Source organism: Hemitrygon akajei, chromosome 15, assembly GCF_048418815.1.
Source record: "Hemitrygon akajei chromosome 15, sHemAka1.3, whole genome shotgun sequence".
In the NCBI taxonomy this organism is placed as follows: domain Eukaryota; kingdom Metazoa; phylum Chordata; class Chondrichthyes; order Myliobatiformes; family Dasyatidae; genus Hemitrygon; species Hemitrygon akajei.
The window spans coordinates 15,579,490-15,599,606 of record NC_133138.1 but is presented as its reverse complement, the minus strand read 5'-3'; the positions used below and the strand labels follow the sequence as shown (position 1 = coordinate 15,599,606).

General features: G+C 42.5%; 1 protein-coding gene across 2 annotated transcripts in view; it reads left to right on the top strand.

The window, feature by feature from the left end:
- Positions 1-3,802: 3,802 nt before the first annotated feature.
- LOC140739183 (protein Shroom1-like) overlaps positions 3,803-20,117 on the top strand; it is a 64,912-nt gene continuing 48,597 nt past the window's right edge. The window contains exon 1 of one of the 2 annotated variants that reach the window (XM_073067230.1): positions 3,803-3,875. The gene's annotated coding sequence lies outside the window, so the exon portion shown is untranslated. Of the gene's footprint in view, positions 3,876-16,965; positions 17,069-20,117 lie in introns of those variants that run through there. The other variant, XM_073067229.1, reaches the window with a different exon arrangement.

Here is a 20,117-nt window from a genome sequence, read left to right as displayed (position 1 = left end):
AGCCATGTGTTATACAGTTGCCAAGTCATTTATTATACACTAGTGACAACATTCCATCCAACTACTTAGCCCATAGCAGCTTTAGTAAAACAATGGCATCATTTTACTGAGATTGCCTTCGAATAGAATAGAATATAACCCTTTTCCCTTGGCACATATGGTGCTGAGTTCATCCAGTGTTAAAAAGCATTTCAAAGTATTAAAATACCAAGCAAATTAGGATAACAAAGGGCAGGTTTTCAATTAACTCTTCATAAGCTTAGATGTAGGAGGAGAACTGTAATTGAGAATTCAAGTATACTTTTCTTTCTGCATGTTGGCATTTATTTTTTCTTCTGTAACTCTTGCCCTTCACAAATTATTCAGCCTACTTTCCTTTCACGATCAGCTGTGAGGATCATGGCTCTCAATGAAAGCAAGACGTCAGTGTCAGCTATTGTCAGGATGAGAAGATTGCCGTGTTTATTCTTTGCACCTTATCTGAATGGATGCTTGCACTTTGTTCAAAGTACTTTTATTATCAAAGTATGTATATGTCACCTTGAGATTCATTTCCTTGCACCCGTTTACAGGAAGAAAGAAATACATTAGAATTTCTGAAAAAAAACTATAAATAACAAAGACAGGCAAACAACCAATGTGCAAAAGAAGACAAGTCATGCAAATAATAAAAAAGAAAGTAAATTAATAACACTGAGAACATGAGTTGTAGAGTCCCTGAAAGTGAATCTATAGGCTTCAAGCTTCCAATTGGATTTGCACTAATGTTGAAATAACCATAGATGAAAGCCACAAATGTATTACACTGTCTAATTATATGATCTGTCAAGCAATGTAACTTGATTACGTTTTTGTTTGTTAGTATTTTCTATTCATTTTACAGGATGCGGTGTCAGTTGCAAGACCATCAATTATGGAACTTGCCCTTGAGAAAAGGACAAAGTAACCTTCTTGAATCACTGTTCGTTGTCTGGTAAACATACTCCCATAGCTCTCTTGTTTTACTCTGCAGGATGTATTTTTTTCCACAACTGAAAGGAGTTTAATTAGTGGAGTAAAATTCTGATACACTGTGGTCCAGTTGTTCAAAAATCCTGATGTATTGGCATCTGGTACACTGACTGATGTTTCCTTTTGCTCACGAACAATTCACCCAGGGCTCTGTTCCTGCCACTCCTGGTAAATTCATCAGGACCTCCTTTCCAACACTGATAAAGTCACTAGGGTCCTGTTCAATATGCCTCCTCTAAACTCACCTGGTTCAATGTCAATTTTACTGCCCTAATAAAAAGTGAATTTAAAACGCCTTGGGGATAGAATAGAAATAATGATCACTGGTCTGACGAATATTTATCTACTGAGGTACTGCGTGGAATACGCCTTCCCGGCCCCTTGAGACAAGCTGCTCAGCAATCTCCCAATTTAATCCTAGCCTAATCACAGGTCAATTTATAATAACCAATCAACCTACTAACTGGTATGATTTTGGACTGTGGGAGAAAACTCAGCCCCTGGAGGAAACCCACGCAGTCATGGGGTGAACGTACATATTCCGTATGGGAATTGAACCTGTGTCACCTGTTCTGAAAAGCGTTGCGCTTATCACGGTGCTGTATGCTAGTCTAACACCACCAAAGTGCAGAGACTGCTGGATTATCAGAGTTTTACTGTATTGATTAATATCTATGCCGTTCCCAATTAGCTATTCACCTTGTGTGAAATTACGGAGGGGGAGAGTTTGCAGGCTATTTTGCAATGCCAGCCCAAGCTCACTGCTGCATATTATTTCAATTTCCCCCTCCCAATCCCACATGGATCTGTCCATCCTCAGCCTTCTCCGCTGGCAGGCTGAATCCTGATACAGACTAGAGGAGCAATGCGTCATGTTCTACCTGAATGGTCTTCAACCCAATGGTATAAACATTTGAGTGTTCCAATTTCAGATAATCCTCTCTCCCTTCGGTCTTTCAATTTCTGTCTCATATCTTGTACCTACCCCTCACCACACTTTCTCATACCCCTTCACCTCCTGGTTCCATCCACTTTCTTTCCACACATTTCACCACCCCCCCCCCCATGCCTCCCAAATTGGTTCTTGTAGCATCCATCCTTCGCCTCTCCCCCAGTGGTTCCCAGTATCACCCCGCCTATCAGATTCCAGCACCGTTAACTATTGTATCTCTGCTTATCACCCCTCCAGCAATGCCACACTCCCGTACCCCAACCCGGCTCCTCCTGTTATTCATCCAGCTCCATTCCGCCCCCTCCCCTACTGTCCTCGATCTGCCCGCCATCCTTCCCTCATCAGCCCACCACCCACTGGCCCCTGTCTCATCACTCCGCCCTTCTATTATACCGGCCGTCTCCCCTCTCTGGTCTTAACCATGATGCAGGCTCTCAATCCTACACATTACAATTGTTTCCCCCACAACACCCCCCACGCCTCATTGTTCCTGCTCAGTCTGCTGAGTTCCTCCAGCAGATTGTTCTTCCAGACTTCAGCATGTGTTTGCTGTGGTTGTGGTCATCACACTTGAACCTGATCTCGTGCTCAGCAGATGTCCAAAGTCTGGGGCAAGAGATGAGAGGAATCGATCACCGTTTGAACTACAGGCTGATTTCTCCACGACTAACCCAGGAGTATTGAGCTCAATCTTAGCAGGCAGGCACCCAGGGAAATTATACCTGTTCGGGGAATGGTTAATAAGAATATTGTTGGAAACAATAGAATAAAATAAGGGAAGGTAGCTAACAGAAAAAGGTAGCAGCAACACCTCGGTGGTGGTTGGAGTGCAATGTGAGTAAAACCAGTCCTCTCCTTTGGTGAGAGGGTATCAAGCTTTCTCCGATCCCATTAAAGATCATGTTTAGTTATAGCTTGAGGCTTGAGCATGTAACCAAGCTAAATGTCATACTTGTGCTAGTCAACATGTGTTGCAATGAAACTCGAGCGGGGGCAGCATAGTAGCGTAGCAGTTAGCGCAATTGCTTTGCTGCGCCTGCTGTAAGGTTCAGGTTCAATTCCCATCACTACCTGTAGGGAGTTCATACGTTCTCCCCGTGACCAGGTGGGTTTCCGCTGGGTGCTCCGGTTTTCTCCCACATTCTAAAGACGTACGAGTTAGGTTAGTGTGTCGTGAGCACGCTATGTTGTTGCCAGAAACATGCCGACCATTGTGGGTTCCCCAGCACAACCCTCGCTGATTTGATGTTTTGACGTAAACGACGCTTCTAAATGCATGATTTGATTGATGCACAAGTGACAAATAAAGATAATCTTTAGTGTATTTCAGATTTGACATTGTTAATTTAAGATATAAATGTGTTTTAGTCTGCTCTTTGAATATCCAATGAAATGAAGTAATTTGATAGAGAGCTCCTCCCATCTTGCATTAAAAGTGATCTCACTTTTCTTGTCCTGCTTCTACTGGAGGCCAGACTCTAGATGTAGAGGATCATGGCTGGTGGAGTTGTGTTTATGATCTGACTTGCCAATGTTGTTTGGTTGCACTTCACCCCAGTTTCAGCTGCACAGTAGCAGGACTGTCCTACTTTGAAGTCAGGCATCAATGTGGGTCTTTTACTTTGTTTGTTAAATAAGCAATGTCAGCAATGAAATATGTCATCCTAGTTCTCTGTGGATGTTCAAAGGCTCGCGTCACCACCACTGCACTCTCTGCTAGCTAGTATCAGTCCTTGGCTCTAGATTCTGGTGAGTTTTAGTCTTCTTTCCACAATGTTAAATGTTCACTTGCCAAAAGAACAATGATTAGAATTTTCTCTGGTTTGTAAGGATTGCAGATGTGAATTCTTTAATTTGCTATGGCTGTAGCTCGCAGGCATTTTACAGCGTCAGCTTACCATCATCGTTATAGGTAAGGATGAATAATATTCTCTGCAAAAACTCGTAGCTTATTCTGAATTGAAGAGCATTGACCGTTTGCTTTGGTGAAGAAAGTTTTGATACATTGTTCACAAGTAAAAGCAAACTGATTTCTGAAAAAAAACTAACAAGGACCCACTTGCTGCATTTAATTTATTTTTAAAGGTCAATGTTGTCATGGTAAAAGCTCGGAAGGAATTTTAACTTGTTTATACTTTGAGAAGATCTCAGCAGCATGGCGGGTGATGGGACTTTGTCATCACTGATATGAATCATGTAAACAAAATTTAATTTTAAACTTTATATATTTATATACTTTTGTATCACCTCTGGGAGGCTTTTGTCCAGCAAATTCTATAGAGGTAATTTCTCAGTTTTGGGGACAATTTGTTTCCACATTGTCTGTGGGTTCTGGGGTGACAGATCAGGATGACATTGGAACTGCAGGCTGTTGGACAGTTGGAGCAGGAGGTTCCTGAGATGGCAGCTGAGGTGCTAGTTTGGGGTAGTCCGCTCCTTCTGTCTTCTGATACGTGAGCTATAATAATAATTGTATAAAACTAACTTACTTGTGAAACTCGCTGGTTCATTGGCTGCGTAAGTCTAGGGAAGACAACCTCCGGTCGTGCCAAACTAGTGAGATTGAGGGGCACTCGATCCCACCCCAAACCCCGGTTTGTGTGGATGCTGTGTAATTTGCTGCCCTGTTACAAACTTGTGCCAAGATTAAAGGAATTATATTTATGAATCTTAATTAAAGGGTTAAAAAAGAATAACTCAAAGAAAAGGGACCAATTAAACGGTCAAATGTGCACAGGTTGGAGCTCACCTTGAACTTGTCTGTCACTCATGCGCTGGGCCCTCGGTCAGCGTGAACGCTCACACCACCTTCCGAATGTCGCTCGCAATTCGCCTCGAACAAACGGGTCTCCCACCGGATTGTATGCTACAACCCGTTCTCCCCAGCATCTTCCCTCTTCATCTCCTGCTGAACAAAAAGAAAATCCAAGACCAACCTTATTGTCCCTCACTAAGAAAACCTCCTGCCAATCGGATGGCACACATTCCAGTGCATCCCTTATCTTCAACAGTAACCAAAACAAGCAGCTCTTACACAACCGCCAAAATGAAATACAGCAGAACAGTAAAAATATGAACCAGGGCATTACACTTGTTTTATATATGTTGTTTATTTCTCTCTTTCATTACTAGCTCCAGAATCTTTTTTTTTCTTATCATCCCTTTCTGGGTGCATGGTTCCCAAAAACTAGAAATATCTGGAAGCTTGTGTCCTTCTGTTCATTTGTGACTATCCAGTTTTTTGGGCATTTCCGGTTTTCCACTGGATACCTTGAGGCGACAATTCCCTTTCCTGCTTCTGTAAACAAAAGGATCTTGTGGAAATCAAGTCAACTCAAGTCACTTTTATTGTCATTAAAAATGAGACAACGTTTTTCAGGACCATGGTTTACATGACACAGTACAAAAACTAGACTGAACTACGTAAAAAAAAAACAACACAGAGAAAGCTACACTAGACTACAGACCTACACAGGACTTCATAAAGTGCACAAAAACAGTTCAGGCATTACAATAAATAATAAACAGGACAATAGGGCAAGGTGTCAGTCCAAGCTTCGGGTATTGAGGAGTCTGATGGCTTGGGGGAAGAAACTGTTACATAGTCTGGCTGTGAGAGCCCAAATGCTTCGGAGCCTTTTCCCAGATGGCAGGAGGGAGAAGAGATTATATGAGGGGTGCATGGGGTCCTTCATAATGCTGTTTACTTTGTGGATGCAGTGTGTAGTGTAAATGTCCATGATGGCGGGAAGAGAGACCCCGATGATCTTCTCAGCTGACCTCACTATCGGCTGCAGGGTCTTGTGATCCGAGATGGTGCAATTTCTGAACCAGGCGGTGATGCAGCTGCTCAGGATGCTCTCAATACAACCCCTGTAGAATGTGATGAGGATGGGGGGTGGGAGATGGACTTTCCTCAGCCTTCGCAGAAAGTAGAGACGCTGCTGGGCTTTCTTTGCTATGGAGCTGGTGTTGAGGGACCAGGTGAGATTCTCCATCAGGTGAACACCAAGAAATTTGGTGCTCTTTACGATCTCTACCAAGTAACTGTCGATGTTTGGTGGGGAGTGGTCGCTCTGTGCCCATCTCTTTTGTTTTGTTCACATTAGGAGACATTAAGGTCCATTAGCCACTGCACCTCCTCTCACAGGTCCTCTGCACAGTTTGGAGCTCCCAGGAATCCACTGTATCCTGTATGAACAATACACATATGCACACACACCACAGAAGCAATCCATGGTAGTATAGCAATTAGCATGATGCTATTACAGCTTGGGGTGTCGGAGTTCAGAGTTCAGTTCAGGTGCCGTCTGTAGCAAGTTTGTACATTCTCCCCGTGACCACATGGGTTTCCTCCAGGTGCGCCAGTTTCCACCCACATTTGTACCAGTTCCAGTTCGTAGGTTAATTGGTCATTGTAAATTGTCCTGTGATCTTTATAGGTCTTCCATTGGTTGGGGTCAACCTTGGATGTTCCATCCTAGCCGCTTATGTAGTTGGTATGTAAGTCAGGGCCGTATGATAGGAAGAGCAAGCTGTTTCCCATGCAGAAGGCTCCTCTCTCCACGCAGCTGATAAATCCAATGAAACAGCAGAGACCGACACTGTTTGGCACCAGCGGCGTTGCAGGAGTTGCCAATCAGCGTTGAACTCAACGTAGGACGTCTTAGGGACTCCAGCTCCTGACTTTTCCTCGTGGTTTACTCCCAAAGCCTTCCCCATGAGTGGGTATGGCTGCAAGGCAGTGCAAGTTTGAGATCAGAGTCTTCCTTCTCCTAGATGAGCTGCCAACCACAGCTGATGAGCCCCATCTGATTGGATCTTGTGATTCAACTAGGTTTAAATAGGTGGGTTCCTGGACAACATAGGTCATTAGGCTGGAAGATCAGTATCTCCAAATAAAATAAATAAAAGGCTGCAGATGTGCATACTGAAGTCAAATAATACACATAGTCCTACTAAAAATACCCTGGCATGTTTAATAGCCGTGATCTCAGAAGTAAACCTGCTTCATTATTTACTAAAGAAAACCACTCTTGTGTGGTCTGGTATTGAAGGGTGCAAGGTGTCAGGTAGTACACTTGGTACTTATGCTGGTGCCAGAAAGCTTTCTCCCAGGGTAACAACACTTTTCAATTGGACACTGTCGATCAGGTGTTTGAAGACTCCATCTCCCAATGCTGATGTCAGCACCTCCAACTCCTCTCTCACCATTGTCATCAGTTTCAGGCAAGATTCTCTCTTCCAGCCCATCCCATGCCCTGCTTTGCTGAACTCCCCTTCCAGCTGTGAAATTGAGGAGGAAATACTGCTTTATGTATTTGTGTGTCAATGGCCTGTCCTATCACATTAAACACATTGGGCCTAGTGCACCTTGAAGCATTGGTGTTAGAGGATCTTACACTTAATAGGTACAACATGGCACTATTTTAACCTGCCCCTTGTGACAAGGAATTTCTGATCCATTATTTCTTAAAGTACATTGGTGATCATTTGCAAGCATTGTTGTTTCCAAACAAAAGTACTGAAAATGTTGGGAAACAGAAACTAAAATTGAGATAATCAGAAGGTCAAGTAGGATCTGTGGAGAGAGACAGGGAGGAAATCAACCTGCAGAATTAACTTCCTTCTCTGTAGTTGCTGACCGACCTTCTGTGTATTTTCAGCATCTTTATAAACCTCTGCCTCCACCATCACCCCTTGGCAGCGCATTTCAGGCACCCAGCATGCTTGTTTTTTAAAAACTAAATTGCATCACACTTCCCCTTTGAACTTTCCTCCTCTTAACCGTAAGTGTATGACCTCTAGTATTAGACAATTTGACCCTCAGAAGCAATATATCAGTTATCTATTTATAGCCTCTCATAATCCAGAAAAAAAAGAATCCCAGTTTGCCAAACCTCAACGGGGGCAGACATCTCCAGAGCTGCCAATCAACCATGATCAGACGAGGGTCGTGTGATTTATTGTAATAATTGATCAAGTTTTCTTGATCTCCACAAGAATCATTTTCCATTCTCAGACTTGACCTCCAGTGGTTCACTTGTCAACAGCTGGTGCTCCTAATAACTGACGTATTGTTTCTGTGGTTTTTGCTGCAATTAATCCACACAGTTTGTGTACTTTCCACACAGCTCTGAAACTCTCGCTGCTTCAAATGGCTTTCAGTAAGATGGTGGCTTGCTTGGAAGCTGAGGCCTCTGTAGCATCAACCAAAGGCATTACTGTCCTTTTAAAATGTATTTTTTATGATCAGAAGACCGTGCTGGATATTAAGAACTTAAGTTTTGCAGGTCTATCCCGTCAGTGAAGGAGCTGGACTTGGTGTGGTCCATTATGCTGACTGCGACAGAGAGGCGTCGGTGCATGAAGAGGATGAGCAGTCTAACAGGCAGTGATGGTCTTAGTTGCTTTTCTTGTGATCGTACTCTTTACTCAGAGAGTGGTAGCTGTGTGGAACGAGCTTCAGTAGAAGTGGTTAGAGGCAGGTTCGGTATTGTCATTTAAAGTAAAATTGTATAGGTATATGGACAGGAAAGGAATGGAGGGTTATGGGCTGAGTGCGGGCCAGTGGGACTAGGTGAAAGTGTTCGGCAGGGACTAGAAGGGCCGAGATGACCTGTTTCCGTGCTGTAATTGTTGTATGGTTATACGGTTATATGATCCTGTAGGAGGCCAGGGGAGTTGTGTGGCCTTGTTCGTAGTGATTACTAGGCCTGAAGCCACGGTGTTGACTGTTTGCAGCCCCCCAGGGGAGGCATCTGATTCAGGTGCCCCACTGAGGTCCCAGATGTTGTGTGGCATGCTGTCCATTCTGGAGTCAGTGCTGCCCCTCGTGCTTGCTCAGCAGTAGATCATCTGTATTGTGTTTGACTGCAGACTGCTCAACATTCATGGCCTCAGGGGCTTGGACTACATTTTGTTTTGTATGACACTATTTTACTGCTACCTTGTTTGTGCTTGTTATCTTATCTCTGCTTGCTATCTAATGTGTGCTCTATGTGCTTTGTGCTGTGTATGATTGTTACTGTGATTTGCACCTTGGCCCCAGAGTAACACTGCCTCCTTTGGCTGTATTCATCAGTGATCATGTATAGTTCAGAGACAATTAAACTTGAACTCAGACAAATTTTACTTAAAAGTCATCAGAGCCATGGACTCATCACTTTTCATGCTCCAAACTCCTTCAACCATCAGCTGAAGTAAATATCTCACCTTCTATCCTCACTTTCTTGGTAACAATTTTACGATGAGGACTCCTTGTTATTGGATCTCCAACCAAAGGAAATAACGATTCCATTTTAATCCTACTGAAATGCTTCAAAAAGTTGAAATCCTCAATTTAAAATATCTCCCCTACACTTGAAAGAAACACCAACAGGATATGGAAAATAATTCCACTGTTTAGGCAGTTAAAAAGTAAATCAATCATAATCTCATCATTATAAGTCACACTGCTACAGTAATACAATCCTATTGCACCCAATTGGGACAATTCGTTATTGACCCAGCACTGGAGAACATCACGTACGTGCTTTTGAGCACATATAACCACTAGGAGAGCAGTATTCTCCTGGTCAATATCCTATAACGTATTGAAGAAGTTTACAATTCTACTATGCACAGCACATAGATCAAGTCTTATCCTTCCTTCAAATGTGCTTTCGCTATTTACAAAGGTTGTAAATGTTGGATTGTGGTGTTTAACTCCAAGGTTCTTTTAGAAATCGGGGATGAAGCAGAAAACTTGTTACTTCACAGTTGCTTTACTAAGAGCGATCGAACAAAGAGAACAGGAACACAACAGTGACAAGGGATTTTACTACTTTAAGAAGTAAGGACTTAAAGATGGTGCTTAACAGCTACTTTTATACCCAAAAAATAGGAAAATTCTATAGGTAAGAGAGATCACAAATTAGAAAATACTTTTTAGTACTATGGTAAAAAACTTATTCAATGAGAAAAACTCTTTTTCACTTAATGCAGTACAGCTTCAGTGATTATACTGTGTATAGTCACTAGAGATATATTAAACTGTTATGTATATAAAGGCTATTTAAAATACAGATAATTGACTTAAACTGCAAAGAAAATGACAATTAAAATTAAACAGTCAGATCCAACAATGCCCTCTTTGATTCTAAATCACACATAGAGAATCATTACATCTGAAATTCAGAGACAGAAAAAAACATTACATATAAAATAATTAAAAAACTACAAATTATGAAGTATCAAGGAGTATATATATTCTTTAAAGAATTCATAAGATGATGTCATTTATTGGGCAGATTAGTGAGCACACTTACTGTATGTAAGTTTAAAGTACTCTATTAATGATTTCCTTTCGACAAGTAGAAACCACTGTATTTAGTATGAATAATATGACCTGTAATATCAAGTAACCTCAGCTTCCGAGACTTGAATGAATCCAATCAAAGAAATCCCATCCATCAGACTGATGTATTTGAGTTGCTTCTTTATGAATATAATCAGCCAAGTTACTTGTGTTTTCAAACTCGACAGATACAGTCGGCCCTCCTTATCCGTGAGGGGTTGGTTCCGGGACCCCTCGCAGATACCAAAATTCACGGATGCTCAAGTCCCTTATTCAACCTGTCTCAATGCGGTGGATCTTAGGACCCAGCGGAACCCCAGACCTTATTTGACCTGTCTCAGTGCGGTGTACATTAGGACCCAGCGGCAGAGATCTGAATCCGTAGTGTTTCTGTTCACGAAAATAATCACGATAACGATTGAAAGTAAAGAAGAAATAATAAAGCGATCGGAAAGAGGTGAAACGTCATCGGTCATTGGAAAGCGTTAGGCTACATCGGTCAACGATCGGAACAATTTTAAAGGATAAAGTGAGAAAGGCTCTGGCCCGACAAAAGCTACAATTATTACTAAGCAACGCAGTGGTTTAATTGTTGGGTTTTGGGGTTTTGGGTTTTTGATCCTCCACGTCAACCCGGCACGGTGGAGAGCACACTTGGGAGCAATCTGTCACTGGATCGAACTCGAGAACTTCCATTCCTGAGCCCGGCGCTGAAACATACGTTCTTAAGTGTTTTATATGCATAGAAAGGTAAAATATATACTATATATGAAGACAAACGTTTGACTAACTGGCGCTAAATAATACCGGATGTACCTGTTTCGACTTACCTAGTAAGAGAACTTCCAATTTTTTTCGATCCCGAAGCACGATAACCCACGCACATCCTCCTGTATACTTTAAATCATCTCTAGATTACTTATAATACCTAATACAATGTAAATGCTATGTAAATAGTTGTTATACTGCATTGTTTAGGGAATAATGACAAGAAAAAAAAGTCTCTACATGCTCCAACGACAAGTGCTGGAAGAGCACTTCTGGGTTTTCGCGTTTCGCGGTTGGTTGATTTTGCGCATGCGGAATTCGCGGATAAGGAGGGCCGACTGTACATAAGTACACCACTCCTTGCCTATAACTGCACATACTTCCCCTCCCCCCAACTGCTGAGAGAAGATCTAATGCTATACGGTTCTGATCAACTATCTTATGCCGCATGATCATTTCTGTAGTTACCATTACCAAGGCTTTAGCAGTGTCATTGTTCACTCTGCAGCAACCATTTTAATCTCTCTGATACTACTTTCAACACCATAAAGTGGGAATAAAATTGATGCAAAATGATTTCCTTCTCAATTGTCTCATTTACTTATAGACTTGGGAGGTTAAGGTAAGGTGTGTGTATGTCTCCTAGCAGGGAAAACTTACCCCAGGTACCACGATCCTAATGAATTATGTGTCAGAAAGGTGTAGGCTGCATTTCTATACATAAAGTACATATTGTTTCATGAACTCAGACTATTTCTTATTTGTCCAACTGCAATATTTCTGTTTGTCAATAGAAGTGTACATTATGTGTCATCTCAAATGGCACATTACAAGTAGGGAAAATACAATAGCTGATAATATTAGAATAAACACCATAATATCCAGTATTTGTTGACTTGCTTGAAGTCTCCTGGCTGGTTAGTGATTTACTCACTGTAACCCAGCAACGCAGACACTGTGGCAGAGGTTACTAGTACATTAACCACAGCACTTATTGTCTTTGTCAGATACCACTTTATCTCGCTCACAGTGGCTGGCATGTATCACGTACTTTTGCCTTCTACTTTCCCTGCTGAGTTGGTAATTAACAGTACTTGTTAAGCACCTTCTCGTCAAGCTCCCAGTGGTTCCTTATATGCGTTCTTAATCAGGACCCACTCGACAGGGATCAGGGTGTGTTCTCCTTCTGTTGGGTCTTCACAAGCAGCAGAATCCTGTTGAGAAACAGATTGTAAAAGCTTGGGTTAATTTCACACAATAGTTAACTAAACTGTCTGCCGTAATGTGTATATCAGCCTCTCCAAAATCGAGAACTCCCGGCAGGAGGTGTCTGTTACCACCTCAAATGGACTTAACTTAGCTTTCTTGTTTGGGGTCTCTGATGCTACACAAGACCATAGGAAGAGCCATAGGCCATGGTACACCTTCCTCATGGTACTTTGTCATTGTTTGATGGTTCCATTCATTTGTTTGACTTGTTCTGATGTCCCTGGGTGACGTGGACAATGAAAAAGCCATTTAATCTTCATTAGTTGACATAATTCAGTCCACATTTAATAAGGGCCCTCTTCTCATTGTTACCATCAGGAAGGAGGTACAGAAGCCTGAAGGTGCTCCCTCAGTGATTCAGGAACAGCTTCTTCCCCTCTGCCATCCGATTCTTAAATGGACATTGAATCCATGAACACTACCTCACTTTTCTTTATTATTTCTGTTTTTGCACTATTTTAATCTATTTAATATACATATATGTACTTACTGTAATTGATTTACTTAGTTTTTTTTGTTCTATATTATCATGTATTACATTGAACTGTTGCAGCTAAGTTAACAAATTTCACGGCACATGCCAGTGATAATAAACCTGATTGTGGCTCTGATTCCTGACAAACACTTCCAGTGAAATGTGTTCCTTGGTTAGAGTCAATGTGACATGACAATCCACATCGAGGAGTATAGTGCTTGATCAGAGTTTTTAATGTGTGTGTGGCAAAGGCTTTCCTTGTTGGAATAGCTTCCATCCACCTTGAAAAATTGTCCACTATTACCAGTACTTCTGAGTATCCTTAACATATTGGTAAAGAAATGTAGTCCAGTTGTAAGTGTAAAACAGACCAGGTTGGAAAGGAAAACTTAATTGCGGTAGCTTCTCTGCCGCTCCAGAGTTAGCTTTCTGGCATGTTATGCATCTTTCAAACGTTTGTCGAGCTTGTGCCCTGAAGTTTGGATACCACCACTATTGAGAGAATCTGTCAATCATCTTTTGAGTTCCAATGTGTTCTAAGGAGTGCGTCTGCTGTGCTAGATAAGGAAGCAAACGTAGATGGAGCTACCAGTCTATGACTAGTGCTGTACCTCCTTCCTCCAGCATTGACTAACTTTCCATCATTCTCCACCTAGAACCACTTTCCTGCCTGGAGCACTGAATTTGCATGTCCTGTATGTTTGTCTGTGATACAGGGCTCCACCTTGTTTCCATGGTTCCAGTTGTCACGTTCACTGGATATGTTCTTCGTACTTCTTCTGCTGCCTTTTCTGCAATTTCATCTGCACATGCATTTCTATGAGTTTCCATTGTTGAGTTATTGAGCTTGTTGATACATTGATTAACAATGGTTTTATCTTCAGTCCTGTGTGTCTTCACACAATTGGTCATTATTGGAGCAAGCTGTGACATAGCCGTGAATTTTCCGCCGTCTCCATCTCTGAGCCTACTTCTTTGACAAGGACTCTTCAGCTCACACCGATGACCCCTTCTCCTACCTTCAACCCTCCTTCTCTTCCTGGACATCCTGATCTGGTCTTCTGTTGGCTCTGGATCTTCTCATTACTAACTACTGACAAAACATCAACCATCTCGATTTTACCACTCCTTTCTCTGATTCTAACCTCCCTCATTCCGAACGCACTGCTCTCTACTCTCTCTGCGCTATTCCTAACCGGGCCATTAAACCTGCAGATAAAGGTGGGGGGTACTGCAGTAGTCTGGCGGACTGACCTCTACCTTCTGAAGCCAGGGGACAGCTGTCAGACACCTCCTCCTACCCCTCGAACAGGAACCCACTAAGGAGCTCCGAGCCATTGTCACTCTGGGGATCCCCCAGCCACTGTCACCAACCTCATAACTGCCTTACTCCACATCTCCCATTTCTACCTCTTACCCAAGATCCACAAACCTGCCTGTCCAGGTAGACCCATTGTTTCTGCTTGTTCCTGCCCCATTGAATTTGTAGGTGCATAACTCGACTGTGTTTTATCCCCTGGTTCAGTCCCTTCTTACCTAAATCCATGACACTTCACATGCTCTGGATTTTTCAATGACTTCAAGTTCACTGGCCCTGATCACCTCATTTTCACCATGGACATCCAATCCCTACACACCTCCATCCCCCATCAGGAGGGCCTTAAAGCTCTCTGCTTCTTTCTAGATAACAGACATAATCTGTTCCCCTCCACCACCACTCTCCTCCGTCTCTCAATAATGATTGCTTTGGCTCCTCCCACCACCTCCAAACCAAAGATGTAGCCATGGGCACTCGCATGTGTCCCAGCTATGCCTGCCTTTTTGTCGGCGGCATGGAACAGTCTATGTTTCAAGCCTAAAAAAAACCTCCCCAACTTTTCCTATGCTACACCAATGACTGGTGTGGAAGAAATAAACAGGCAGACTTTTATTTAGATGGAGAAGGAATTCAAAATGCAGAGATGCAAAGGGACTTGGGAGTCCTTGTGCAGGATACCCTAACGGTTAATCTCCAGGTTGAGTCGGTGGTGAAGAAGGCGAATGCAATGTTGGCATTCATTTCTAGAGGAATAGAATATAAGAGCAGGAATGTGATGTTGAGGCTCTATAAGGCACTCGTGAGACCACACTAAGAGTATTGTGTGCAGTTTTGGGCTCCTTATTATAGAAAGGATATACTGACATTGGAGAGGATTCAAAGAAGATTCACAAGAATGATTCCAGAAATGAAAGGGTTACCATATGAGAAATGTCTGGCAGCTCTTGGGCTGTATCCCCTGGAATTCAGGAGAAAGAGGGGAGATCTCATAGAAACATTCCAAATGTTAAAAGCCTGAACAGATTAGATATAGCAAAGTTATTTCCCATGGTAGGGGAGTCTAGGACAAGAGAGCACGACTTTCAGGATTGCAGGACGTCCATTTAGAGCAGAGATGCGGAGAAATTACTTCAGTCAGAAGGTGGTAAATCTGTGGAATTTGTTGCCATGAGCGGCTTTGGAGGCCAAGTCATTGGGTGTTTAAGGCAGAGATAGATAGTTTCTTGATTAGCCAGGGCATCAAAGGGTATGGGGAGAAGGCAGGGGAGTGGGGATGACTGGAAGTATTGGATCAGCCCATAATTGAATGGTGGAGTAGACTCGAAGGGCCAAATGTCCTACCTCTGTCCCTACATCTTATGGTCTTATGGACTGCATTGGTGCAGTTTCCTGCACCCATGCTGAGCTCGTTGACTTCATCAACTTTACCTCCAACTTCCACCCTGCCCTCAAATTTACCTTGTCCATTTCTGACACTTCTCTCCCCTTTCTCAATCTCTCTGTCTTGATCTCTGGAGACAGTTTACCTACTGATATATAAACCCACTGATTCTCACAGATACTTGGACTATACCTCTCCCTACCCTAACACTTGTAAAAATGCCATCCCCTTCTCTTAGTTCCTCCACCTCTGCTGCATCTACTCTTAGGATGAGGCTTTTTATTCCAGAACTAATGAGATGTCCTCCTCCTTCAAGGAAAGGGGCTTTACTTTTTCTACCATCAATGCTGCCATCACCCGCATCTCTTCCATTTTGCCCACGTATGCCCTCACCCAATTCCCCTGCCATCCCACCAGGGATAGGGTTCCTCTTGTCCTCACCTACCACACCATTAGTCTCCATGTCCAGCAGATAGTTCTCCATAACTTCTTCCATCTCCAACAGCATCCCACATCAAACACAGCTTTCCCTCCCCCACATATTTTGCTTTCCGCAGGGATTGCTCCCTACACCTTCCTCCCTCAATATCATTCAGGGCTCCAAACAGTCCTTCCAGGTGAGGCGACACCTCACCTGTGAGTCTGGTGGGTTTGCCTACTGTATCTGGTGCTCTGGTGTGGCCCCTGTGTATCGGTGAGATCCGACGTAGTTTGGGAGACCGCTTTGCTGAGCACCTACACTCTGTCCACCAGAACAAGCGGGATCTCCCGGTGGCCGCCCATTTCAATTCTACTTCCCATTCCCATTCCAACATGTTAGTCCATGGCCTGCTCTACTGCTGCGATGAGGCCACACTCAGGGTGGAGGAGCAACACCTTATATTCCATCTGGGTAACCTCCAACCTGATGGCATGAACATCGATTTCTTGAACTTCCAGTAATTGGCCCCCACTCCTTCCCGTTCCCCATTCCCATTTCCCTCTCTCACCATATCTCATTATCTGCCCACCTCCACCATCTGGTGCTCATCCCCTTCCCTTTAATTCCATGGTCTCCCCCTTCTACAGCTCTTTATCTCTTTCACCTATCAGCTTCCCAGCTCTTTACCTTACCCCTGCCCCCCTCCTGGTTTCACCTATCATTTACCTCCTTGTACTTATTTCTTCCCTCTTCTCCATCTTCTTGCCCCAACTTCTGATCTTTTTTATAGTCCTACTGAAGGGTCTCAGCCTGAAACGTTGACTGTTTACTCTTGCCTTAATGGTGCTTGGTCTGCTGAGTTCCTCCAACATTGTGTGTGTGCGTATCTTGTTTTGTCATTGTCACCCTCATTTGAGCCACTAGGGGCCGCTGTAGAGCCCATGTCATGTCCATCTGTAATCCCTCGCTATTCCCAGAGTCTGTCTGATGTAGGCTGTAATTCCTCCGAGTTCAGATTGTGGCACTGTATAGAGAGATTGTTTGATGCAGACTAAGTCCTCGGGTGGAGTTTTTGGAATAGATGCTTCTCTGAATGGACACCAGCAGGACTGTCACTAGCAACATCATTGGAAAGGTCAGTAGCAGGGCCACCCACCTGAAGGCACGACTGCGCTTTCTTTCTTTGTTTCAGTTTGTTTCTAAGGCCTGATCAATGCACTTCAATTGAATTAAAAACACAAAAGATTCTGCAGATGCTGGAAATCCAGAGCAAACTCCATCATTTGTGTGTGTGACTTTGATTAAATTACCATGCTGTTCTTATGTTCATTCAGTTAGTGCAAAATTTGCTCTTAAGACTTTTTCCTGTCCCTATGGTATTGTTAACTAGTTTATTGCAAGTTCAGTGATCCTTTTGATGAGTAAAATACTTTACTTATGCCATTAACACATTCAAACTATCCCATTTTCACTCAAACCAACCGCATGGTCTTATCTCTAAATCAGTAGCAGCCATTTTCTCAAACTTAATAAGCTTAACATTGGTAATTTTTGTCCGGACTTTTCCATGATTAAACTGAGATGTGTTATTCCGGTTAGAGTTCTCTGTTAGTTTCATGACTTTGGCCATTTTAAAAAAATTCGATCTTGCTTCGTATGTTCTTTTTGTTACTTTCACCTCAATATTTTTATAGTTTGCAACTGAAATTTTAACAGGTTGTGCTGAAATGCAAATTTAATTTATCTTCCCCATGCTCTGCTAGCTTGTAAGTATTTAAGTTTTCTCATGCATTCTACTGGCTTGCATAGGTTTTTACGTTTTTTATCTGTGCTCCACAGCTTGTAAAAATTTAATTTTATGTATTCAACTTGCACTCTTTCAGTTTTGCATGTAGCTCTAAAAGGTTGTGTTTATTTTTACAGATCCAACTTGTAAAATAGCAACACAGCGGCCCTCAATCCTGATTCCTGTCCAGTGATATAGAAGCCAGAACTAGTTTTTCTCTCAGACAGTGGAGGAACATAAAGAGAGAGTTCTTGTCCCTTTTCTTGTGCACTAAACTTCCCCCTTTTTGTCTTAGAGTATAACAAATTTTAAACTTTGGAATATCCTGCCGACTATGCCAATTGTTGTATTCTTGTGTTTAACTCCAAGGTACTTTCAGAGGTCAAGAACGTGGCATAAAACTTGTTTTTTCAGAATCATTGTATTAAGAGTTGATAGAACAAATAGAATAGGAACAGAGGGTCTTACTATTTGAAGAGAGGATCTAAAGATGGTGTCTGGCATAAAATAGCCTCTTTTATACCCAAAATATGAGAAAATTCTATGGATAAAGACAGCCAATTAGAAAATATTTCTTTAATAGTATCGTAGCAAATTAACCAATGAGAAAAACACTTATCCACTTAATGCAATACAAAGCTTCTTGGATCATGCTTTGCAGAGCCACAAGAGGCATATTGAATTGTTATCTATATAAAGGCTACTTAAAATACAAGCAGCCAATTGATTATTCAACTGGAAAGAAAATGACAATTAAAATTAAACAGTCTGACCCAACATAAATCATTCATTACATTGCTCACAAATGCGATCACTGTACTAATTATTTACAACTTGTCAATAACAGTAAGCATTCCACTTGTGTCTTCTTGAAAAGGAGACACTCCTTAAGTCAACCTGACATTCCAGCTAACAGTGTAATTTATTTACTGAACCATTGCAGCCAAATTCTTTGAGTAATTGATTTATAGATTCCTGTCATCATCCATCACTTTTTTCCTCTTTTTTTCTTTTTTGTTTCCCCTCCCCGTTCTCTCTTCTTCTATCCCCTCATCTAGACTCTTACCTCTTCTCCTCAGCTGCCTATTACCCCCCCCCCCCCCCCCGGTGCCCTTCCTCCTTCTCTTTCTCCTATAGTCCCCTCTCCCATCTGATTCCTTGTTCTCTAGACCTTTACCTTTCCCACCCACCTAGCTTCCTATCACCTTCTAGCCTAAGAGGTGAACAAGTATATCCAACTCGTAAAGCTTCCAATGGCTTCCTTTTTGAATATCATCATCTGAATATGGAAAGTTTTATCTTAGCCTTGATTTAGAGTCATGGAGCACTATAGCACAGAAACAGGACTTTCAACTGATGCCACTTGTGATGAATCGTTACTCTGCTCAGTGCCTCACAAGAGAGTTATAAATAAGATACGGATGCACAGAGTCGGAGGAAGTGTATTGGCATGGATAGTGGATTCATTAGCCAATAGAAGGCAGAGGGTTGGTATAAATGGGTGTTTCTCCGGTTGGCAGTCGGTGGTGAATGGGGTGCCGCAGGGGTCGGTGCTGGGCCCACAGCTGTTTACCATTTACATTGATGATTTGGAAGAGGGGACTGAGTGTAGTGTAGCAAAATTTGCTGATGACACTAAACTGAGTGGAAAAGCAAATTGTACAGAGGATGTGGAGAGTCTGCAGAAGGATATAGATAGGTTAAGTGATTGCGCCAAGGTCTGGCTTGGAATACAACGCTGGTAAATGTGAGATCATCCACTTTGGAAGGAATAATAGAAAAGCAGATTATTATTTAAGTGGTGAAAGATCGCAGCATGCTGTCATGTAGAGGGACTTGGGAGTGCTTGTGCATGAATCGCAAAAAGTTGACTTGCAGGTACAACGAGTTATTAAGAAGGCAAACAGAATGTTGGCCTTCATTGCTAGAGGGATTGAATTCAAGAGCAGGGAGGTCATGCTGCAACTATACAGGGTACTGGTGAGGCCACACCTGGAGTACTGTGTGCAGTTCTGGTCTCCTTACTTGAGGAAGGATATACTGGCTTTGGAGGCAGTGCAGAGGAGGTTCACCAGGTTGATTCCAGAGATGAAGGGGTTAACCAATGAGGAGAGATTGAGTCGCCTGGGACTATACTCTCTGGAATTCAGACGATTGAGAGGGGATCTTATAGAAACATGCAAAGTTTTGAAAGGGATAGATAAGATAGAAGTAGTAAAGTTGTTTCCATTGGTAGGTGAGACTAGAACTAGGGGATATTGCTTCAAGATTCGGGGGAGAAGATTTAGGATGGAGATGAGGAGAAATTGTTTTTCCCAGAGAGTGGTGAATCTGTGGAATTCTTTGCCCAGGGAAGCAGTTGAGGCTTCTTCACTAAATATATTTAAGATACAGTTAG